The sequence below is a fragment of the Tachypleus tridentatus genome, chromosome 6 (assembly GCF_004210375.1).
Source record: "Tachypleus tridentatus isolate NWPU-2018 chromosome 6, ASM421037v1, whole genome shotgun sequence".
NCBI lineage: Eukaryota > Metazoa > Arthropoda > Merostomata > Xiphosura > Limulidae > Tachypleus > Tachypleus tridentatus.
The window spans coordinates 55,027,835-55,053,950 of NC_134830.1; the positions used below are offsets into that span (position 1 = coordinate 55,027,835).

At 36.8% G+C, this 26,116-nt stretch overlaps 1 protein-coding gene across 9 annotated transcripts in view; it reads left to right on the plus strand.

The window, feature by feature from the left end:
* The window catches only part of LOC143252550 (receptor-type tyrosine-protein phosphatase N2-like), a 96,358-nt gene that overhangs the window by 29,495 nt on the left and 40,747 nt on the right, over positions 1 to 26,116 (plus strand). For all 9 annotated transcript variants that reach the window (XM_076504882.1, XM_076504872.1, XM_076504880.1 and 6 more), the window contains exon 2: positions 24,913 to 25,104. The gene's annotated coding sequence lies outside the window, so the exon portion shown is untranslated. The remainder of the gene's footprint in view (positions 1 to 24,912; positions 25,105 to 26,116) is intronic.

Below are 26,116 nucleotides of genomic sequence, written 5' to 3' on the forward strand. Positions count from 1 at the left end.
TCCCATGCAAATTTTCATACACAAAAATGATTTGACTGCAAAACATATGTCGTATCAGAGTTGTCATAGATGTTAATGTGACAATTACGTAAAAGTAAATAAAAATATAACTGGTCGATGAAAAAATATTTATCATCGGGGTACATATGGACCCCAGGTGTACTGATGAAAGTTAATGTTCTCTATAAATTCGACGTTATTTAAATACATACGTGGTTTTACATTTGCAAATACAGTGAACAAGGTCGTACTATATATATATATATATATATATATATATATATATAAAGAGGATCGTTTACAGACGTATTACTAATTAAATAGTAATTGAATAAAAACTTCAAGAAAGCATTTTGAAACGAGATCTTATGAGAGAATGGAGAAAATCTGAAGTATTTCAGAGAAACAAGCTTTCAGTGTTCTCCATGCAACAACAACAACAGAAATCTCACAGTAAAGCATTTAGGAGAGCAAATGACTCTAAATATATCTGCAAAGCGAAAACTGTGTTCACGAAAGAGAACCTTTTGATCCAAATACAATGAACCGGGTGTAAAATATGCTAAAATAAAAAATGTAATACAAATGTTAGGCGAAAACGGTTCACAAGCCATATAAAATTTCCCAGGCTTAGTTTCATACTTTGAAATCAATGCTGTTTTTTTTTAAAGAAAACCTGTCAAATAGACTGAAATTACATCAAATTATTTCGATTACATACTCATTAAGCCTTCTGATGGAGTTTTAGCGGGCTTTTATGCCGTTAATCTACTTAAATGAGAGTTGGCGTACGCGTATAGTGGTGGGTATGTGGAAGGTCTGTGATTTAAAATTAGCCACAAATCGTTCGTACAAAATTATTGGAATGCACGTTGTTTATCGTGCACAATTAGTGTAAATATGAATCATGAATCATCTCACGTGCGTCAGATGAATATGACACGTCTAGACCAAATCAATACGTCATTTAACTGCTTATTTCTGTCGCATGTTAACTAAAAACAAATATCACCTAACCATCAGCAGCGTATGTTTTTCAGAGTTTAAACGTATATTGATTCTCTTCCCAAATTTTAAACAAATGTACATTTAACAAACAGTTGTAATTTACTTACACATATTTTTGAAAGATCAAGTGTGTCCTTGAGTAACAACTGTTAGAAATTCTGATATTATTATCGATAGCTATATGAAAAAAAAAAAAATGTAACCAGGTCTTTGAGTTTTATAAACACCAAGTTTTTTATCTGACGCCTGATGAAAGTTACTTATTAATTTGATTATTTTAAGTCATTCTGTAGTTCATAGTGTAGTTCCCCACAACTTCCAATCTGAAGTCTAGTTTCATTTGAAGTTGTCCAAGATGTAGAAGGGATCGTATGCACGATGATATATTTTACCACGTAACTTATAACATTCTGGAATGTCTCACTGCTCAGTGGAATGTCATTTTTCATGCACACAGTGATGACAGCCTCTAATAAAGATTTGATGAAGACATAAAACTCGTGTTAGTCGTGTTGCCGAGACTAGGGGAGGTAAATACTTGAATATTTTTCTTGGATGGATATCTACTGTTTTTCTAATGTCAAACCAATTTTGCTTGTCTTCTGTCAAATCTTCTTTCGTTTAGACAGTAAAGCAGAACAAGAGCTGCCAGATTGGTGTATTGCGTAATGCCATCTGTACAATGTACAAGTCAAAGTCACGAGAGAAATTGAGGAGACAGCAAACGCCGTCTTATTAGGCGACTACCCTGATTAATACAAGTTCTGAGAGCCTTCAAAACTCCCCGGCGATCAATATGTCAGGATTTGAAAGGATTCGACCTCAGGGGAGAGGAAGTGATGGAGCTCCCGTGGGCCACACGGAAATCTCCGGCAGAGTTTCCCTGAACACCAGCGCGATGCGGCTGGCCTTTGAAACAAGAATCCCTTTGGGATTTCCTTACAACTTCATATGGGACAGAGAAACGTATCTACTGAATATATTTATTGCGATAAAAGAACGCAAACAGAAGGACAAAAAGCTGTATATGTTTATTTTTATTTTTTCTCCATGGGTATTTTCTTTTATTCAGAGTTATTTTGATAAGATAAAAGCAAGCAAACACGACAACAAATAGTGTGTGTGTGTATATATATGTATGTATACATTTTTGTCTGGAACTTTCAGTACTGACTTTCTCTTGATAGATGGGTTATTTATCTCGCTAGTAGAAATTTTTGTATTCGTTAGACTAAAACACTTGGATTAAAAAACAACGTTGTTTGCCATGCTTTTTGTTTTGTTATTTTCTGAGATAAAATATTTTCTTTTCTTCCTCATGTATGCCCGTCCATTTTTATAGGTGGCATTCATGTTTGTTTATCCGATTCCATTGATAAAGTTACCCCTGTTTTGTTTCTCGCGCTTTTTTCAAGCAGTGTTTGAAATATATTACATAGGCTCGCGTCCGCAACTTTCTTAACAGCTGTTTACCGATAAGACAGGTATTTCGAAGTGATAAAGAAATGCGTTAACACGATATTTGTATGCGCTGTGGAAAAGAAAACAAACAGTTGGTGCACTCATCGATAGTACCTATGAAATAATACTAATTAGCCACTTAAATGTGTATTGTTATCCGTTTGAAAATCTTGTTCTGTATATTGCAGTCTAATTTTGCCAAATCTTCTAGGCTCGAACTCAGGATTTCTTGTTTTCTTAAAGTATTGGTCTAACGTTAAAAAGGAGACCATCTACGCATAGCTATCTCCATTTTTGACCTGACAGCGCCCATCAAAAGTTCTTGAGCTATAATTATCTGTCGTAATAGTGTGATTTTAACTTCATTCTCATAACACACCTCATCTCCAAAGTGTGGAACTTTTTTATGTGTTTCTTGTTGTTTGTTTCGAAGAAAACAGACACGAACCGCGAAACTACAATCGAGGCACGCTAATGACACACAGTCCTCAACTGAAGCTACCTCGTGAGCATAATTATATGCAGTCGCGAAACAAAATGTGGCGTATGTTTTGTTTTATTATCTTTTCTACAACCAGGTCGTATCATTCGCTAGTGAAAGCAACGGCGTCAGTTCGTAGTGTATTTTCCTGGGTTAACTTTACACATAATGTCGTGAAGTCTGAAGTGAGGCGCGAGTGAATGGAAGTGACATGTTGTCAGAGTCATGAACAGATCCCTGCTTCACTCAGGCAGCCACATGAGAATGTCTTCATTACGGTTTATTACAGTCGTCTCATGCGGTGTAACAAGATGTCAGTATGTGATTTTTGTCTCTTTCAGACTTTTCGAGCTAAGCTATTCGGGTTATCTATGCATATTGCCATCCCTAACTTTGAATTTACAAACTAGAGGAGGGTGGGGTAGCTAGACAATAGCATCTTCCGATATATCTTGGGCTACTCTCATCTAATTGAGTAGTAGGATTTGACCGTTTCTGTTACAACGCACTCACGCCCTCAAAGTCCGAATTCTGTGCACCATAGACTTCGAATTCACAGTCTAGTAAGCTAACTACCAGGCCTCGTCCAGCTCACATTCACTGAAGAAGGTAAACGTGGTTCTGTTTATTTTAGTTCTATTACCTACCTCCCAGTAAGTCATATACCTGTTGTTGTTAACTGTGTCCAATCATCGTCCACGTAACCCTGTCATAATTCAGATCTCTTTATTGTTCTCTCTGTTCTGCTGTTTTTTTGCATGTGGAAATTTATATTGTTTGGTTCATTCAGACAGATTCAAAGAAGTGTTTATCTTTTTCACTCTGGACCAGCATAACCAAATGGTTACGGCGCTCGACTCGTCATGAATCCCCGTCACACCAAACATGTTTGCCTTTTCAGCTGTGGAGACGTTATAATTTGACGCTCAATTCCACTATTCTTAAGTAGAAGAGTAGCCCCAAGAGTTGGCGGTGGGTGGTGATGACTAGCTGCCTTCCCTCTAGTCTTACACTGCTAAATTAGGGACTGCTAGCACAGATAGACCTCGAGCAGCTTTGTGCGAAATTCAAAAAACAAACAAACAAACAAACAAACCTTTGTCTCATGTCCCCCTTTTCCTTTCTCTCTCACTCTCTTTAGCTCATGATTTCATTGAATTTTGGGAATCATATCATTGGTTAACACATCCTGCCAATTCGTCAACTCTTCGGTGGCTTTATCCTCTTACATTGTTTGCTATTTTCCTGAAGCGATCGTATCTATGTTCTTCCAACTGCAGTTTTCGAACTTTCTGCAAAAGCCGTAACCTTTCAATAAGAACATTTATATCCTAGTAATTCACCGAGAACGTTCTCATATTCCACACCTCAGCGCTCTGTAAAGAACGTCTTATAAAAGTTCGTGTTTTCTTTCTTTAACATGAGTAGCACAACTGCAAGGTTTTTAATCTAACTCAGGCGTTAGTTGCTTGTATCATCACGTAGGATACGGACAGAGATGTAACATGTGTCTCGTGCTCTGCGCTATGGCCACGGGCTTATTTACTTAGAGGTAATTGCGTCCGCAAACTACTCGTTCGTCGCCCTTATCTTCACATGATCACGTATTGATTGGGTTGTCAAAATATTTTCAGTTGGAAGCCTTAACATAGGGCATTCATTGATTTTATATATATATATCCTTGTAGACACTATGGTCGCCCCTACGGTGTCGTGTCGTCAACACTATTACTTTCAACCTCAAACGGTTATCACGTTTTTCTCAACTCGCTTTAAGTTTTAGTGTTAGTAATGGTTTCAGAAACATTTGATTCGGTTATTAACCATGCCGTAAACAGAGTGTGTACGTAATTCTAATACAGTATTGTCGTATCATTTTAGTTTGTTTATTTGATTTTGAATTTCGCGCAAAGCCGTCCCTAAATTAGCAGTGTATGGCTAGAGGGAAGGCGGCTGGTCACCACCACCCTTTGGCTACTCTTTTAGAGAGAACTTCTACGTACATCTTTACTGCAGAGAAATATACTGCATATATACTACAGAAAACTTCTACGTAGAGATACACTACAGAGAACTTTTACGTAACGCCAATTTTGTTTTAAAGGGGGAAACTGATTCTTTGTTTTGTGTGAAGTTAGATAATTTCAGTAAAGTGTTTCTCAGTTGTAGTTTTTTTTATGTTATGCAACAAGAACAGTGTCACAGCATGGCTTTCATTCATTATTTATGTTATGCAAGCAGGGGCGTAGATTTTTTACACCCGATGGGGGGATGATTTTTGCAACCACTTATGTGGACTGTTCAATTTGCAAATTGGTAATCTCTGATTACGTGAACCTGAAAGCTGTAAACATGCAGTCACAGAGTAATCTTGTTGCCACGATACTTCAAGGTTTCCATGTAGGTTTGTATAAGTGACGTGTTGTGAACAGTTTTCAAAATGCTAATAGAATAAAGACAAATGTGTCGCAAATTAACTGCCACATGAATTTATTCCTGCACACTGCACAGTATAAAAGATGGCCATTATACTCGACAAGGTTACTAATAACTTTCATTGCATGAATTACGTTTTCAAATATTAATAAAATTAGTAATTACCTTTGATAAGTTTATATCTACTGAAAAACTGTCCATGTTGTTTGATAAAAATAATTAAAATGTATTTGCAAACTCTTGAAAATTACTCATCAGTACAATGAAGCACATAATTATTCATACTTTTCATTGAAGTAAGATTCATTTAGTTCTCTAGTCTACATGTTCCCAAACGTAGACCTCCTTTGTGATGATCTGCTTATGAATTTTTTCATAAGCTCTTCTATATTTATCTTGTCGACCTCATCTTTGTGAGTGTGACAAACTGCTACATGGTTGAGGCGGCATTGAGACAAAGTTGACCTCAACCACGTCTTCAACCGTCTTAATGCAGAAAAGCTGCGTTCACATTCGCAGCTGGATACTAGACATACAAGGAAAATTTTCATGAGAAGAAACACTTCATGCATTTTACAGTGAGCATCCTTCGCACCTTTCAGAGATACTGCTTTTGTCGTTCCTTTGAACATGGGCAACTGAAACCCGAGCCGTTGTGCAGAGATTTCTGGATAGAAGTTTATAACCGAGTTGTCAATCTTGCCAGATGTGATAATGTTCTCAAGTGCCAGATATTGCCTCAAGTCATTGTTGTCTGCATTGAATCTAGTGGTCAGATGTTCTATGACTGAGTCCACAAATTCAAAATATTCGCTTCTGTAGTCATCTCTCGCTGTTGCAGAATGGTGTGCTGAGCCATCACCTGTGATCCTTCTGGGGGGTCTGCGAATGCGCGGTAGTTCAATAGGCACCAGATCTAGGGAAGTTACCTTTTTCTCAGCTTCATCAAATATCTTGTTGTAATTTTCCTCTGTTCGCAATACCCGCAATTGCTCAACTGTCATTGCAGATGCTTCAATCATGCCAGATACTGTCGCTGATTTTACTTGGAATGCATGGTTTAGTTTTTCTATTGCCATCAACAATTCTAAAACTGTCTTTCCTTTGTCAAATCTGTCCAGCAGACCTCGTGCTTTCACTGGTACATCTGATTTTTCATTTGCTAATTCAGACAAAGAATCAACAATGTCATTGTAGTGATCATTAGCACGTGTAATTGCAGATAGGCGGCACAACCAGCGTGTTGGACACAGTGGGCGGATGTATTTAGCTGGATCATTGTGGCTGTCTGATGATACAATATTTTCAAAGATTGTCTTGTATTTGTCTGACCTCTGAAGCAAGACATCAAGTTCATGTAACCCACTGGATAGAATCTCGAACACATTCACAAGCTTCAACTGCATGTTGCATTATTAAATTAGCCTTGTGTGCTCAGCAGTGAAAAAACAAAGCTGACGGTTGCTTCGCTTCTCTTTTATTTTTGCCTGGCATCCACTGTACGCACCACTCATGTTAGCGGCTCCATCATAAGTTTGTGCTCTTAATCCTGACAGTGGTAAATTGAGTCTAGTAAGTACATCAAGTATAGTCAAGGATATCGTTTCACAATTTGTATTGGAAACACTGTACAAACCAAGAAATGTCTCATGGACGTCAAGGTTCTCATCTACGTATCGTACACATATTGCTTCCTGTTCGGCACCTGTAACATCTTGAGTGCCATCAACCATTAATGCAAAGATTTTACTTTGCTGCACTTCTTGTGCTATGTTTCTCAGTATTTGATGGCTGAACATCTCCATTATTTCATTCTGAGTCTGGGGTAATGTGAATGTGGTTTTCTTTGACAAGTAGGCCGTCAACTCAGGATCTTCCTTTTCCAGGAGCTTTATTAACTGCAGGAAGTTCCCCTCCGTATCAGTATGTCCACGTAATGCTAAACCTTGACGCAGTAAGAAACGTAAACTTCTGAATATTTTGGCTAGACTTCTTTTGCATTCTTCCTGCTGCTTCTTTTTTCCATCATGTGGTTGGACAGTCACTGGAGTTACATCAAGTGAACCTTTTGGAGATATAGCGAATCTGTGCTGAGAGGAGGATTGGTGTTCGTTGAATTTCTGTTTTGCCTTTTTCCAGTTGCAAAACCAGTGGATATGAAGGTATACTCCACTGGCCTCTATTTTCCGCCTTCGCACAATGAAAGCATATGATTTTTTAATTCTGATTGTCAAAGTGCAGTCATGGGAACTCATCAAACCACTTGCCCTGGAAGTTGATACTTTGAGATTTTGCTTTCTGTCGTGGTATTTATTGTGCGTCCGGATGATATGGCTTTCCACACCGTATCTGTGGAGTGTCAGATGTTTCATTACTACACAAACTTGTTTCACAACTATCTGGTGGTTCATTTTCAGACTCGTCCTCTGATGAACATGGTATTTCCTCTGTATGGCAAGTTTCTATTCCTTTGCTTGAGGTTGTTGGATTATCTGCATCTGCATTGTCACTTGTAGTACTAGTAACTGGCTTGCAGAACTGTCTAATATCAGAAAGTTTCATACGCTTGCTTGTCAAAATTGGAATCTGTTTCCCAGATGAGGGCCACAAACACAGGTCTAATGAGCCCTGTTGTAAAATCGAGGCTTAGACTAAAGGGAGCGGAGGGGGATGATGTAGGACGCATCTGGATCCGAGCGGCCCGAACCTGTCGTTAACTGTACACTAAACGTACACTATGGTCAGCAACTTCGGCAGCTAAAGATAGTAAGGAGCTCGACAATAAAATCGGCTAGACATGCATAAGAACAAATGGCGTAGGAAAACCGCACAATATACACGTAAGATTGATGCAGCTACAAGCTATCTAGATCACAGGAGTTTACGCCTGGGTGTAATATTTTCGAATTTCATGCTCTGTTCAATCTGTTGTGATGAACATTTTACTTAATCTTACACTACGTACAAGACGTAGGTAGATTCTGTGATAGTGCTTGCAAGCCTTGCATGTATACTTAAGCCTACTGACTGATACTTAGATCGAAAAGCTTAGAAGCACGCCTATATTAAAGATGTACATTTCGGCTACTGAAAAAGCCTATATATAGGCCTAATTATGTAATTCGATTGGTAAGAACACGAGAATCACTAGAACAAACACACAATTTGTAGGCCTGTGATGCAATAAAACAATTCAACAGACCAAACTGTAGGGGGGGATGATTGTATGCACCATACCACCCACGTAAAATGAAGGGGGGATGTATTCTCCCATCCCTCCCAGGATCTACGCCCCTGTATGTTAAGTAAGTCAAATCTTTACTGAGTACACCATACTTGTAAAGTTCAGTAATTTTGCTACTCATTGAAAGTAACAAGAAACTCGAACCTGGAATGTACTGCACAGATTCTGAGCGTTAAGATTAACAATGGCACAGAGTGAGACACCAGACTGTGTCTAAATGATTGGCAGTTCCTTTAACCATTTGGCTTTAATAAAACTGTTTTAACCGTTTGCATTTTTAACTTAATTTATATGGTGTCTCAATAGAAAGGTTTTTAATATTGTTAAGTCCTCTGTGTTAACAGCATTTTTCATATGAATTGTCTGCACTATGAAATAATAACTGGGTGTTGTTGTTTTTCTATAATATTAAATATTATTAGTTTCATTGAATTCTACCACTAAGACTTTAAAAATGTGGTGATTATTTCGCCCGCATTCATAGTATGAATGTGAAAAACCTATGCCTTATCAGTAGTTCTGAATACGGCTATATTCGCTAAAAGAGGTATGAGTATGAAGAATGGTAATACATAACATATGTAGTTGAAAAACTAATAATTTTAACATTGTCTCTTACTGAGCTGTTTATTATTAACACGTTTAAAGGAAAATGTTAACCATGAGATTTTGTTTTCATCTGGACTTCTTAACCTGGATAAACTGCCAGAGGTTAGGGAATGAATATAAATATACTTAGCAGTCATGGAAGTTTTCATGACGCATAATTTACAGCATAACAACAGCCACAAGTGTCCAATAAGCAAAGAACAAATACATATCATACTTTTTGCTTCACATATATACGGTTATTTCTTTTACAAATATTTGCTTCTGGGAACACATTTAAGATAGATTGTCCAAGTGCTTTTAACATTGAAAAATTGAAAACAATACATTTTTAGAATAACAACCGTACTCTAATAGGTTTTACCGTATTATTAACCATTTATGTATTCTAATAAGTTTTACCCTATTACTGATCATTATCCAACATTTAATAAACTTGGTATTTCCTTTTTTCATAAGTACTTCGTGTTGTGTTTTTGGTCAGTTTTTCAGTTTTTTGTTTAAAATTTCACGATACTGAAACTGTTAATTGAAGGACTTTTGGATTAAAAAAGTATCTGTTAACCTAAGTGATTAAACCTTGATGAAAACCCGGTGACAAATTATGGACCCAGTTGTTACATGACTATTTGCAAAAGACATAGATTTATTTTAAATTTCGCTCAAAGCTACACGAGGGCTATCTGCGCTAGTCGTCCCTAATTTAGCAGTATAAGACTAGAGGGAAGGCAGCTAGTCGTCACCACCCACCGCCAACTCGTGGGCTACTCTTTTACCAACGAATAGTGGGATTGACCGTCTCATTACAATGCCCCCACGGCTAAAAGGGCGAGGATGTTTGATTTGACGGGTATTCGAACCCGCGACCCTCCGATTACGAGTCGAGCACCTTGACCACCTGGCCATGCCGGCCTTGCTGGTAACTGACATAACTATAACAACACAATATAAAAAGGTACGTCTGCACTCTGTTTTGTAGAACCTATTTACTGAAGTGCAAGTTTACTTACGTTCGATTAAGGGAGCTTAACTAATGTTATATGAAAGATAAAACTCGAAACAAACAAACAATAATTTGAATATCGTTGCTTTTGAACTGAAGTTTTTTGTTTTTTTAGCACGCGACATCAGAGCTGTAATGCACAGATAGCCTAGTTGCTTTGCGTTGTAAAACACCAAACCAGAAGTGTAACGTTATTATCACTTGCGGCCACCCCTCATTTCTACAAATGCAACATGTTCTTTCGATGACATATCGTAAAGCAGTCGATTAGAATTTTAGCAGCTGTATGTTTAATTAAATCTATTTAGTGCTAAATACAGTCTAGGATATATAATTAGAAAAATTTTATAAATTGAGACCATTGGTTTGTTGTTCCACTTCTATAAGGTATGAACTCTGGTATTCATAACTGATAAGTAAAGGTAGTACTGTTTCATGCCTCAGATGTTTTTAAGCGCAGAATTACACAGAAATGGAAAGCGATAAGCCCTTAAGATTGACTCCCGATGGAATAGCGGTAAGTATATGGATTTAAATCACAAATCCAGCATCCGATATTCGATTCCCTTCAGTTTATATAGCATATATCTCAGTGTGGTCCATTCCCTGAAACAAACCAACCTTTAAGCTTACTTGGCAGTCTCTGGAAGACACCATGTTTTTCAGTTACAAAGTTGTTATAACAGAGCACTTTCTTCATCAAATACGTCTCCTGCTGGTACAACGGTAAGTCTACGGATTTACAACGCTAAAATCAGGGGTTTGATTCCCCTCGGTAGACTCAGCAGATAGCCCGATATGGCTTTGCTTTTAGAAAGCACACACACTCAGTAAATATTAGGCAGAAAGTCTTAATTTGTTTGGAAATTTGCGCAAAGTTACATGAAGGCCACCTGCGCTATCCGCCTCTAATTTAGCAGTGATAGACTGTTGGGCTATTTTTTTTTTTAACAACGAATAGTGGAATTTACCATAACCTTATAACATTTCCACGGCTAAAAGGGCGTGCATGTTTGATGTGACGGGGACTCGAACCCGCGACCCTCAGATTATGAGTTGAACACCATAACCACCTGACCATGCTGAGCTCGAAGTTTTATTCACTCAAGATACAGAATAAATGTGCCGTCAAAGGAAACGCGTAATAGTTTTTGCCTTAAAAACATTAACTTCGTATGAAAGGTTTGTATTCAGTTAAGAAATGGTTGCTTCATTGGGGTAATAGTGAAGGTGGCGCTGTGATAACTAAACAAATCGGACAGTACCAACTTCTGATCAAATTGAAACATCTTTGGACATTGTCGAACGTGATAAAAATGATATGTTCAAAATTTGAGTTTTGTTAAATGTTTTTTCGTCCATGCTGTTCTACTTGTTACTCGTGTAAATGAGACCCTTTTATGTAACATGCACGCATTTACAACTACATTTTAAATTAAACAAGGTTAATGTGTTGATGTTTCAGATATGTTGATAACTATCGAAGGAACAGAACTGATTTTAAATTTTCATGTTTTTTAATTTCTCTGGACTGTCATTCTTGTCCAGATGTATTTGTAGAATAAAATAGTATTCAAATAATTTATCTCAGTAACCTTTACCACCCAAGATTTCTAAGACATTTCCCGTGTATTTAACGTCAGGTCAATTTACGAAGACAAGTTGGTGGATGTATGTAAAGATTTACAGATAATTCTGGTTCACAATCTGAGTTAAATTAGTAATACGTGGATTATTAAGAATTGGGTTTGCTTTGTTCTGAATTTCACGCAAAGCTACTCAAGGGCTATCTGCGCTAACCATTCCTAATTTAGCACTGTAAGCCTAGAGGAAAAGGCAGCTAGTCAACATCACCCACCGCCAACTCTTGGGCTACTCCTCTACCAACGAATAATGGGATTGACCAATACATTATAACCCCCCTCACCGCTGAAAGGCCGAGCATGTTTGGTGAGACGGGGATTCGAACCCGCGTCCCTCAGATTACGAGTCAAGCACCTTGACCACCTGGCCATATCGGGCTGCATGGTATGTGAAGATAGGAGGTTATTAGTAAGCTAAGACATTAGGTAAAAGACAGAAATAAGAGTGAGCTATGCGGGGAAGTGTTTAGTAAATATTGGTTACATGGAGAATGTTTACAATATAGATATGGGCTAAGTGGGTAACATTTATTAATAAATGTGAATTAGGGAAGGAACACTTGTGACAAATATAAGTTACGTGGGAAAGGTTTATAATAAGTGTGGGGTGGGTTATGTGAGAAACGTTTATAATAATATTGACCATAAAAAATTAATATTATAGCTATGACGAGGCCACATCATTATAATTATAATCACAATTATTTGTTAAGCAGATCAAGTATAAAAATATGTGTGCATAATTGCATAAATACCAGTTCCATTTTCTTGTAAGACCTGTTTAAAAATAACAAAACTTCCTACATTTGTTTTTAACCTTAAGAGTTTTGTATATGTTTTAAACTTCACCTATATGTTAAACTACGTAACACATAATCAGTTTTGAAAAATTTTGAATGAAAAAATTTTCATAGACTGATAGAATTAAAATCTTACCTTTGGAAATGTCATTATCTAGTAAATGTATTAATTCATAAAAGTAATGTTGCAGGTTCCGATTTACATTTATTTCAACATTGGTTCAGTTGGTAGGTTATGATGAACCCTCTATAGGTGGGCTCCTCAGTTCTTATTGTAATGAACTTCCGTAAAGGATAATTTTAAAGTGATTAGCTTGTCCAATCGCACAGAGCAAAATATTCAACTTCAAGTAGACGTATCCTTTCATTACAACATTAAAGCAAACCAGAAGTACAAAAGTCATTAGAGCCGTGTATGTAATGGAATAAAACTTGTGTGATTCCAATTTCTTTGGTCATCCTTTCCATGAAAGTGGTAGTTGCCATATCAGGAGAAACGCACAGCTCTGTCCCTTTTTTTGCTTCAGAAGACTTTCCTTGGTAACCATATCAATCCTACTTTGTGTATCAGGAGTTGGTTCTGGCTCGCTTCCCTCGAATCCCTCATTGCCGTCTGTATGTTCAGGTTCGCAGGTTTTCCCCTTTACATTGATACCATAAGCTTCCTTCTTCTAAACCTTATGCAACTTATTTATCGTAAAGGCTTTTCTTTCTACATCCTTTTAGCTATAAGTCACTCGTTACAGAATAATACATCGAGTAGTGGGAAATTCGCCATAAACCAGTTGATAAATGGCTATCACCATAATTCTGTCGCATTGGCGCGTACGATACGTCACTGTATTAGCATATGCAACTTGTTCTTATATATGGCAGTAAGTTAACCTTCTATAATCATAAAGACGAACATATAATTAGAGATAACCGTAAAGAGGAGTTTTTGAGGTCGAAACTGATGTTAAAATTAACGAGTTTAAACTACCAAAAACTAATGAAATCTTAATGTTGTTGCGTTTAGCATATTCATGTTTGGCCCGGTATGGCCAGATGGGTCAAAGCGTTCAACTCGTAATCCAAGGGTCGCGGGTTCGAATTCCATAGCACCAAACATGCTCGCCCTTTCAGCCGTGGGGGCGAATAATGTTACGGCCAATCCCACTATTTGTTGGTAAAAGAGTAGCCCAACTCTTGGGCTTTGTTGGGTTTTGATACCAGTGGTCGGCAGAGCACAAATAGCCCGTTGTGTAGCTTCGTGCTTATCTACAAGTTTTTGAGTTTCGTGCAAAGTTACACAACGGGCTATTTGTGCTATGCCCACCACGGGTATCAAAACCCAATTTCTAGCATTGTAAGTCTGCGGACATACCGCTGTACCACGGAGGGGGTGAGGGTCCATTTCCAAGTAATATACTGACATTTGTGTTCGTGACTGATGTCACTTTTTGCGTGCTACTTTTTGGATGGCCCTGACGTGCTACATTGGTCCATATTCTATTGTTTTAATGCCATTAAATATAAGATCTATCTCCTTCTTCAAAGTATGTTTGTTTGTTGGTTTTTAATTTTATGCAAAAGTACACGAGGGCTATCTGTGCTAACTATCCCTAATTTAGCAGTGTAAGGCTAGAGGAAAGGCAGCTAGTCATCATCACCCACCACCAACTCTTGGGCTACTCTTTTACCAATGAATAATGAAATTGACTATCACTTATAACGCCCCCTCGGATGAAAGGGCGAGCATGTTTGGTGTGACGGGGATTCGAACCCGTGACCATGAGATTACAAGTCGAGCATCACCTCCATGCCGGATGAGATTACAAGTCGAGCATCACCTCCATGCCGGATGAGATTACAAGTCGAGCATCACCTCCATGCCGGATGAGATTACAAGTCGTGCATCACCTCCATGCCGGATGAGATTACAAGTCGAGCATCACCTCCATACCGGACCAATACATAAAGAAACCCAGCGTGTTCTCTGTTAACATTTCAGTAAAATTTGCTGCGTTTCTATGATTATATTTTACTAGTATATAATGTATCTATGTTACTATGTACACTAAAGACAAAGTTTTCGATCTATTTGTGTAGAGTTGTGTAACTAATCTGTTTTCAGATGATAAAATCGTATTAGTTAGGCCTCACTCCCTTCTGAACTGTAGACCTAACTGGCATTTTTATTATTTAAAACACGTATATTACTAACCAGGAGGTGTAGAAAGATCCAGTATTATATCAACATATTTAATTAGTTTGTTCAAACGTAAATAAATTGCGCTTCTGGAAAGTGTCGCGAGGACGAAGTATACCCGAAGTTATGTTGGTAGGAATTAATATTTTATTAGTATAATTGCTGAGACGAGAAAAACTTTCATAATCTATGGAGGTAATGGAATTTTAGCAATACGATTTGTTATTTGCTGTCTTTCTATAATGAACTGATACATCAAGTAAATATCGTATGCATAAAAATGCACGCAGTTTTGTATATGCAGGTTTATCATGGACAAGCCCTGAATGACTCCAGTGTGAGGACTTCGTGTCTCACAAGTATAAATACTTTGAATATTTTAATGTTACAATGACTGAACCAGTTTTGCTTGTGAATATGCGTATTTTGTATTATCCGAAGTTTTGTCTTCCTTTACATAGCACATGAATAATGAGGATTTGTGGAACTGTAACGCGTAAGATATCTGAATACTAATACATATTTTCAACGCTTGTTTTTTCGTATCTGACTAATTTTTATTTGAAAGTTTTCGGTTTTCCACGTGCTTACAAACAATTCACGAAATATCGATTTTTGCAATAGCCACTGACGTAATTTATTCCATTGTATTATTACTACCATTTCATATAACGACAATTCAAATGATGATGTGGCGTTAACCTTACGAACTGTTCACTGGCGGTAATGTAGCATTAATATTATTATTAATATGAGAATACTTTTTTTAATGAGATTCCATTACTTTAAGATGAAAATAGTTAACTAGAAACATTTTCTGCAGGTCATGGGTTTAAATTCCGGCACCGGACATGTTTGCCCTTTTAGTTTTGGGAGTGCTATAATATAACGGCCAATACCACTATTCGCTAAGGAAAAGAAAAGACTGAAAGATATAGTGTATCAATTTAAAATAAGAAACGGCTATCGTGGATAGTTTTGGGTAGTTTTGTGTAACAAAAAACTTGAGATTTCCGTCGAAGGTTTTAATGAATATTTTGGAATTAATGGAAAATACATTTAATTTTGACTACTTGTCAACCGATAAGGCGGCTTAAAATTACAGGCGTAACTCGCGTGTCAAATACTGCATATCTCGAGGTAGAAACTGGAAAGACGTTTTTGAAATATGTGGGTAAAATTTATTTACTGCTAGCAAAAATAGTTATAAATATGTGTCATAATGTGGGAGACAAGCATATTGATGGAAAATAACACGTAAAGCAATAACAAAAAAAAAGACCGAAAACAATCATAAAATTATTATAATGTTTGTTTTTTGAATTTCGCGCAAAGCTACACGAGGGCTATCTGCGCTAATTGTTTTATTATGGGGTAAGAAATAGTAAAACTGAGTCATAAAATAGGAGACACTCATAAAAATGCTCATCCACCCTTCCAAACCCAATGGCATAGCTGCTTGTCTGCGGACTTACAACGCTACAAACGAATTAAGTACCTGTAGAGGACAGGGCAGAGCACAGATAGTCCATTGCATAGCTGTGTGCTTAACTTTAAATAAGTAAACATAAAAAAGGGTCACAATGTGGGAGGTAATATTAAAGATGGATTATAAGGTGGGACACACTGATAAGTAAACGTTATATGGAGGTAACTAACAATCCAAATGGGTTGTGGAAAGGTGTTTCTTTTTAGAGATGGGTTATATGGTTGGCATAAATATGGGTAAGGAAGAGTTTTATTATGTAATTTCATTATAAAGATGTAATGTCGGGCGAAAGTTTATTTTGACTACTTTAAGATTTCTGCATTTGCAACCAACTGGTTACAAAATACCTTCACATTTTAATACCGATAAATGGTTCAAGGTGTTTTAGATAAAAAAAAGTAGACTAGGCAGGAAAGTGCAGTCCAGATTAAAAGAATGTTTCAATATTTGTGGCTTATAAAAGTTTGCTGTTAGAACAGTATTTCCTAGTAGAGTTATACCCGGGTTCTTTTCTAGTCTTAAGTGGAGACCACGTCTTCTTGAACTCAATACTAAGGTCAAATGACCAAGGATCAATATGCAATTACGAAGATGTATAACACTATTTTTACTTTTTCTTGTTCCTGTGGACCTCCAGAAGGTGTTGTTCCCACCATTGCATATAAAATTGTGTCTTATGAAACAGTTTGTCATAGCTCTTGATAAGGAGTCTGCAGCCTTCAAGTACCTTCAAGACTTCTTCCATATGCTGTCTGAGGCAAAGGTCAAAGCTGGTGTTTTCGTTAGACCACAAATAAAGAAGATCCTGGAGTGCACAGAATTCCCCGAGAAGCTCAGTAGGAAGGAAAAAAAAAAGCTTGGAGCAACTTTGTCGCAGTGGTTCGGGGATTCTTAGGCAATCACAAGGCCGAAAATTATGTGGAACTGGTTGAGGCTCTGGTGAAGAACTATGGCAAAATGAGCTGCAGGATGTCCCTGAAAGTCCATATCTTTGACATTCATCTTGATGAATTCAAGGAGAACATGGGAGTATACTCAGAGGAGAAAGGCGAGCGCTTCCATCAAGATATACTGGACTTTGAACGCCGCTACCAAGGAGCGTATAACGAAAACATGATGAGAGACTATATTTGGGGACTGATACGTAAAAGTGGTTTACATTACAGTCGCGAATATTGAAAAACTACTCGCTTCTAAACATTTTTGTTTAGTATAAATACATGTAAATCTTGATTCATATGTTGTTTTATTCAGACCTTATGTAAATGAAAATGTGCAAATTTGCCCGTTTTTACATAGAAAATAGGTTAATTTCTAAATTTCGTTATCCAGGTCACAAAAGCAAAGTTTGAAGGGAATAATGGCCATTTTCTGTACTTTTACAACATAAGCAATTAAGAAATAACACATACTATCCAGGAACAAAATTGATGTTACATAGCGTAATCTAAAACATCATTTGATAAAAGTCTGCACGTGTTTATGTGGGTGTTCACGCCCTCACGCACATAACAGGCGAATTACTAAGCCAATATATCTTTCTATAAACTATTATATCATTTCTCCCCGCATGGAACAGGTACGGCAACCAATTTCCACAACCATGTTGTTGACGCCTAACATGCTTGTCCTTCAGGGGAGTAGGAGGCTCTCCAGTAGTAAAGTGATATGTCTGTGGGCTTATACTACTAGAAAGCAGAATTCGATACCCCTTGTGGGCAGAGCATAGATAGCCCATTGTGTAGCTTTGTGCTTAACTTGAACAAACAGGCGTAGGGACGTTATAATTTGAAGTTACTTCCGCTACTCGTTGGTAAAGACTAGCCTAAAATTGGTAGTGACAGCTACTGACCGGTGTCCATTCTTTTGGTCAACAGTTCAAACTTAGGGGCAGCGGCTGATAATCTCAATAACTTTACCATAAACAAGTTTCGAGGTGTTGAAGCCAATGAGAAGCTATCACCGAAATAGAACTTTCTGTAATTATTATAATTAATCTTTGTATAAAACGGTTTTTGTTGTATTTTTCACACATTTTAATGTGTTTTCTTGTTGCAACATCCAATATAAAGAATTAATAAAAAAATAGATGAACTCGCGCATTTTTCATGTCAAGTATACAGAAGAGCCTAGCGTTAGCCAGTGTAACTAATGGCAATATTTGTCTTACTTTAGTCAACACTTTCCATGTAATTCGTATTGTATTAGAAACCCTGTAAACAAGAAAGTCACACTTACAACCAATTTGAGGAATAAAAAGTTTAGATAAATGTGTTATAAAAGCAAACTCGATGGGGATATTTAAGTTAATATTGTCCTGCGAGTTTCAGATTTTATTTAACAAATCAAAACACTAATTATGACTTAGTTTCGCTCACCCGCTTGTATTTTAGGTGAATCCTTTCAAAATAAATTTGATCGCTGTATTTTACTACTATATAGTAGATTGTATAAAACGCCTTGTTTACATGGATCGTCTTGGAAGCTTTCCTTGTTTTATTAAATAAACATCGAGTCGATCATTTGAAGTTATCGTAATTTATAACACAGAACGGTCATGAACTGATAAAATACATTGACCTAGCAGGTACACAGTCTTTCTGGTCAATATTTACTCTACAAGATGTCCGAAACTTCTAAAACCCTAGGTATTTATGTGTGTTTTCTTATAGCAAAGCCACATCAGGCTCTTCGCTGAGCCCACCGAGGAGAATTGAAGAACCAGAGGTGATTTCTACCTTCTTTTAACTTCAGATACGTGACTAATTAAGTCGCTGTCAAAGTATAAGAAGGTAAAGTTAATCCTGATGTTAATCCATATTTTTCTATCATAATCCAAATAATATCTCACGAGACTCGACCATTTTGGGAGACTTAACCTAATCTTAAATACATTTATATGAAACTAACAATTCAAAAACAAGCTTCCTAATAAAACTATATTAATAAACAGAAACCCAAAATAAATAGTTATGATGTTAAGCTTATAAAAGAAAAATCTATTTGTTACCATTTCATCACGCCACCAAACCTTGTTGGTCTCAAAGTAAAGATAGTTGCTTTGCGTCATAAAACGCCAAACCAACCAAGCAACCTCAAAATAGATTGGTTAGTCGTCATCAAATTTGAATTTTATTACGTAGGTCCGAGTATAACTTAGAAATCTGTCTCTTTGCATTTACAAACAAAAAGAAACATGGCAGATTTCCTAAATTAAGTTTCAGATGTATAGCAATAATGCGAAGATAAAAATTACCTTATTCAAAATCAGTAACGGAAAGAAATCTCATGGTAAACACGAATATTAGAAAAAATGACGTCATGCAGGGCTGCAGATGAGAGATAAATTATGTTTCTAATGGTAAATTTTATTTAAAAAATAAATCGGAAAATTTAATTTATTATTCTGTATAGAGCAAGATATGTTTGACCGGAGCTCCCCCATCTCTGAAAATGAAACCCTCTGTTCAATAAATATTACGTTATAAAGCAAAGATCCTTATTGCAGCAATATTCGTCGTCGAAAATGAAGCCAAACTTGAACTAGGAACAAAAGAACATTCTGGAAGAAGCTAGATATTTACGTAATAACAAGCAGTTTTATTGTTATCAGACTGAATATCAGTCTTCAAATAACACAACTCACGTTCGCGTTTGATTAGCCAGGATTTGAAACCTAATCACTGGATTGAAGCCTCTGCGGCTGAAATGTCAAAATAATTTCTATCTAGCATCTTGTCAGGATTCACGTAGGTAGCTTACCCTTAATATGTCTCTTAGAAAACCAATTGAAAAATGGAGGGGTTGGGAGTTTGATACGTAATGCATTTTTTTAAAATTCTTCCGTACGTCATCTTAGTCTTTGATATTACATGGTTGGCAAGCAGCGATATTTAATTAAAATCCTTGCCGTTGTGGTAACATGAGTATGAGACATGGACCGGATGTAACTCGGAATTAATGAGGTCTGGTGTCGGGTCTCTACACTGTTCCGTAGAGTCGAATAACCACTGTCTCTTGGGCAATCAAATCAACCAGCTACAGAGAAAGCCTTCGGGTTACACATGGCGGCACCTTCTGTAACAACGCTTATTGTTGGAGCGCAGCTGAATTGAGTATTAAAATTGGTAGTGGGTCAGTAGACGCCTAACTAAGCTGAGAAGTATGATGTTTTTTTTCAACCTTTAGAATTTGTTTCTTTCATTTATATATTAATTGAAAATGACTATATACTTTCTGTTGGTCACAATTTTGTCAATTTTCGACATAAAAAGTTTTACTTAAGTTCAAGGATGCTCTAACGGTATCATAAAAAGGCGTCAGAAACGCTAGCAGTAATTTATATCATGATACCATTTAATGATATTGAACTGCACTGGAGAAATAAGAGCTAAAAGCTGTGCTATATCATCTCTAAGAGTTAATCTTCTGTTTTGGTTATTTTTAGTTTTGTTGTTTTTACCCTCGTCAATACTCCAGTTTGTTTGTTTTTTTCTTTTACTTCTAAGCCCGGATAGCCAGGTGATTAGGGCGCTTGACTCGTAATATGAGAATCGTGGTTTCGAATCCCCGTCGCGCCAAATATGTTCGCCCTTTCAGATGTGGGGACGTAATAATGTGAAGGTAAATCTCATTTTTTTTGGTAAAATAGTAACCTAATAGTTTGCGGTGGATGGTGATGACTAGTTGGATTCACTCTAGTCTTACACTGCTAAATTAAGGACGGCTAGCGCAGATAGACCTCGTGCAGCTTTGCGCGAAATTCAAACCAAACTGTTTTACTTCTTTTCATCACTCCACTCATTTCTTCGTGTCATGTCCTTCTGAACCTTGGACTTGACGTGGACCCGTTAATGGTTAACGGACTGATTTGTATCTAGCATCTTGTCAGGATTCACGTAGGTAGCTTACCCTTAATATGTCTCTTAGAAAACCAATTGAAAAATGGAGGGGTTGGGAGTTTGATACGTAATGCATTTTTTTAAAATTCTTCCGTACGTCATCTTAGTCTTTGATATTACATGGTTGGCAAGCAGCGATATTTAATTAAAATCCTTGCCGTTGTGGTAACATGAGTATGAGACATGGACCGGATGTAACTCGGAATTCATGAGGTCTGGTGTCGGGTCTCTACACTGTTCCGTAGAGTCGAATAACCACTGTCTCTTGGGCAAACAAATCAACCAGCTACACAGAAAGCCTTCGGGTTACACATGGCGGCACCTTCTACAACAACACTTATTGTTGTAGCGCAGCTGAATTGAGTATTAAAATTGGTAGTGGGTCAGTAGACCGTGGGGGTGTTATAAGAATGACGGTTCGACTTTACTATCAGATTAGAATAGCCCATGAGTTGGCGGTGGATGCTGATAACTAGCAGTTTTTACCGCACCCCACTCTATCGCTTCAAAAATAGGGACGGATAGCGCAGGTAGAATTATGTAGCTTTACGCAGACATTCTAAATAAGTAAATAAATTTTTGAACAGATACTCTTACATTGTGGCTGAAAGGACAACATAGAATAGCTTCTCTGGCTAATGATGAAAGAAATATGACAAAAGATGGTTGAATTCATTTTTTATTTTTATTTTTACTTGTTATTTTCTGTCACATTTTTACGACGTTACGGCGGATTTTTGACAACCATACATGTTATTTTTTGAGCTTTCATTAGATAGATTCAATGCACTGGACGCATTTATTAAGTAATGTGTGTGTGTGTTTGTTGTGAGGTTAGGAAATCTTGTGGGTCACGAAGTGAGATGAGCCGGCGTGTGAATGGCGGACCCCACAGGCTACACAGAGCTAGATAACTTAGGATTAAGGGGCTGATTACACCAAAGCTATCCAATCACATGTGTTTATTTTCTAGATCAATGTCCGTTTCAGGTTTAATCCGTTGCTGATGTAGTTTGGCCTAGAGGGATCTTTATTTGATTATGTCAGTACGCTGAGCTCAACAGAAGTGGCTGAACCCTAATATTACATGAGAAAGGATTGGAGTCATGTGACTTCTATCAAGCGCTGATGTGCTTGGTAATATATGTGTCCTACATAACCAGACTTGTAAAGTATATCACCTAAGATATTTCTTATCGTATTTACCTAAACGTTGCACAATTATTCGAACGTAGCATAATATTTTAAATTAGAATATGTGATATTTTTTTGGAAACATACACTCGATTTTCTTACATATATTCTTTTTTATCATTGGTTAAATTTTAAGAAAACCTACGAAAAACAAAGAAAAATACGGGTAAGACTTTCGAAACGTCGTCCACTACACTTGTGTCTCCACAACAGGCAGTTGTCATCCTTTCTACAAAGTTTCATCATGAATGCACTTTATTTTATAGTGACTATAAGAAAATTCTGGAATAGGTGAAGAAAAAGTGTCGTTGTCTACTGTTCAGCTCTTTACATTATATACTCACACGATATGTCCAGTTTATCTTTCACTGGCTACCCTGTGTTCAGGGTTACTAATGAGGAGTGTAGTTCTCCTAAACTAATATAACACAATACCACAAGTAGATAAAAGGGTAGGTTGAACTGGACCACTCTTGAAATTAATCTTTGATATTAAACAATTTTTGGAATACCAAATACCACAATATTTTATTCTGAGACACTTGATTTAATGTGTATGGATCAGAGTACTTATGGTACCATGAACACTATTGTACCCAACACATAAAGTATTATCAACATTGTATCATAGGGAAGTAGTACTCTCTGTTGGTTACATTTACAAAAAAGAAACAATGATTATTTTCTTATTGCGTTTGCTTTGTTTTCATGAAGGTAAGTTCGTGACTGAAGAGAGTGTTTGTTGATATGTGTCAATGGCCTTCATGGTGAAGTTAAAAGTCGGAGCTCTTTGTAAAATTTTTGTTTTACGTTCTTAGTAAACACCTGGTAAGCTCTTGTGCCATTGACTGACTCCATGCAACGTTGTAAGTTCGAAAACTAGATCGAAGATGAAATTACAGCCGCATTATTACGAAGAGCATTTAAGTGCACCTTTTAACATTATTGTTTGAGGACTTTAATTCTGCTTTCTAGAGACTCTGTCTATCGATCTGTCTGTGTGGGCTCGGCATGGCCAGGTGTTTAAGACACTCGGCTTGTAATCTGAGGATCACGGGTTCGAATCCCTGTCACACCAAACATGCTCGCCCTTTCAACCATAGGGGCGTTATAATGTGACGGTCAATCCCACTATTCGTTGGTAAAAGAGTAACCCAAGAGTTGGCGGTGGGTGGCGATGACTAACTGTTTCCCTCTAGTCTTACAGTGCTAAATTAGGGGCGGCTAGCGAAGAGAAGTCTGGCATGCCATGGTCGTCGATGTCTGCCGCAGATTTTACACATGAAGAAGAAGAAGAAGCGAAGATAGCCTTCGTGTAGCTTTGCGCGAAATTCAAAATAAACCAAACTCATATGGATAATGAGTGAGAGGGCGTTGGAGAGTAAATACTGCTTCGCTGAAATAATTTTGCAGATTTCTGGGTTAATGTCTGACAGTTTCACATGAAGATCTGGTTTCACATTTATCTTATTTCTGTACTTTGATTTTAAATGTACAGATAGAAGTGGAAATCAATTAATTGTCATGTGTTTTGCGATCGGCAAGCAAAGGAGCTCGTCGCACAATAATTCGATTTATGTTAACTACAATTATTAATTTGGGATTTGTATATATTACCATATTCGTTTTATAATGTCGTGACATTTTATTTTATTCGTTACTCTTTCAGTAAACGATTATTTCATAAATTTGTTATATAACTTCGGACCCTCAGGGGGCCGAGAATACAGTTTTGAAACCTCTGTATTAGACCATAACTTAGTAAACCTGTAAAAAATATGACTCTGGCAAGACTGCAAAATACAGTAATATTATTAAGCGAAATATGTCATTTGATTATTTTAAAAAATATTGCATTATATTAAGAGGGTAAAAAGTGTCTGTTCTACTTAGTTAACCTTCATTTATTTTTTAAAGATAAGAAGTATTTGAATTACTTAGTTAAGCTTTATTAATATTCAAAAGACAAGAAGTACCTGACCTACCTAGTTAAGCCTTTATATTCAGATTAACATATTGAAAGAAGTTTCCATGACGTTTACTTCAGGCTTCAAAGTCTTAATAGCCAGAGCCCCTGTGAAGCTTAATATGATTTAATCTATTGCCTTAAACCGTAGTTCAAAATGTTAACATTTTTTTTCACTTTCTTATGAATAATAGGAAAAATTTCGAGTCAATTTTTGCTCTTCATGTATTCGAAATTATTTACATAAACGTGTTTTGGTTCGCGTTTGCTTAATATAAATAGTTGCGTTTTTGCATGACAGTATCGATGTATGATGCAAATGCCCAACGCAGACTTATTGTTGAGCTTACACGTTTTTAATGTTTCTCTAGTAACTCCATAAAGATGTATTTGCACGTGTTTGAAGCTTAAGATCTGAGTTCCCACAATTAAGTGAGATGTTAATGTAATTAAATTCCGCGTGTCTTTTGTTTTTATCTATTGCAGACACATTTTGAAGTGATCAACGAACAGAGTTCCACTCATCGGGTCTTCATCCTCTCCTTTGTGCTGTGTGGTTTTATCGTTGGAGCTCTGATCGCTGTCGCAGCTGTCTATGTCATCCGCCGCCATGCTAGGTCTAGGCAAAAACTGCAGAATCTCGGCTTGCCTGAAACAAACGCTACCCAAGATTATCAGGTAATTTAATTAGAAATCCATGTCACAATTAGGTTTAGTGTTTTGACGTAATACGGTAAGGTTATGAGCGCCTTTATTTTTAAGTTAGCTTAACTGAATACTTTGTAAGTTTAGGTACAGTTACGTTAAATTTATAAACTTCTATAAGTTGTATTATGTTCCTTATTTCTCGTAGCACTCTTCCTTGTTAAACGATTGCTTTTCCGTGATGATTATTTCTTTGTAATATCAATTATTATTACAAATGAGGACAGGTAGTCCAAAATAAAGCTCTGTACTTTATAGTAAATCATTGAAACAAACCATTAGAAATATTTATTTCGTTTTTTCCTATTTTGATATATAGATACATTTCCTAGTCTCCCTGGTTTGTTTAGGTGTTATACGTTTGTTAGTCTTCCCTGGTTTTATTAAGTTATCATACCTTTGCCACTCTTTCCAGTTTGTTCAATTATTGTACGTTTGTTAATCTTCCCTGGTTTTATTAAGTTATCATACCTTTGCTAGTCTTTCCAGTTTGTTCAATTATTGTACGTTTGTTAGTCTTCCCTGGTTTTATTAAGTTATCATACCTTTGCCAGTCTTTCCAGTTTCCAGTTTGTTCTGGTTTATTAAGTTATCATATTGCCAGTCTTTACAGTTTGTTCAATTATTGTCTTCCCTGGTTTTATTAAGTTATCATACCTTTGCCAGTCTTTCCAGTTTGTTCAATTATTGTACGTTTGTTAGTCTTCCCTGGTTTTATTAAGTTATCATACCTTTGCCAGTCTTTCCAGTTTGCTCAATTATTGTACGTTTGTTAGTCTTCCCTGGTTTATTAAGTTATCATACCTTTGCCAGTCTTTCCAGTTTGTTCAATTATTGTACGTTTGTTAGTCTACCAGGTATATTTTGTTATGTTACGTTTGTTGATCTTCCTGACTTATTTAGTTACTACATGTTCATCAATATGCCTGGTTTATTTTGTTATTATACGTTTGTTAATCTACCTGGTATATTTTGTTACTTTACG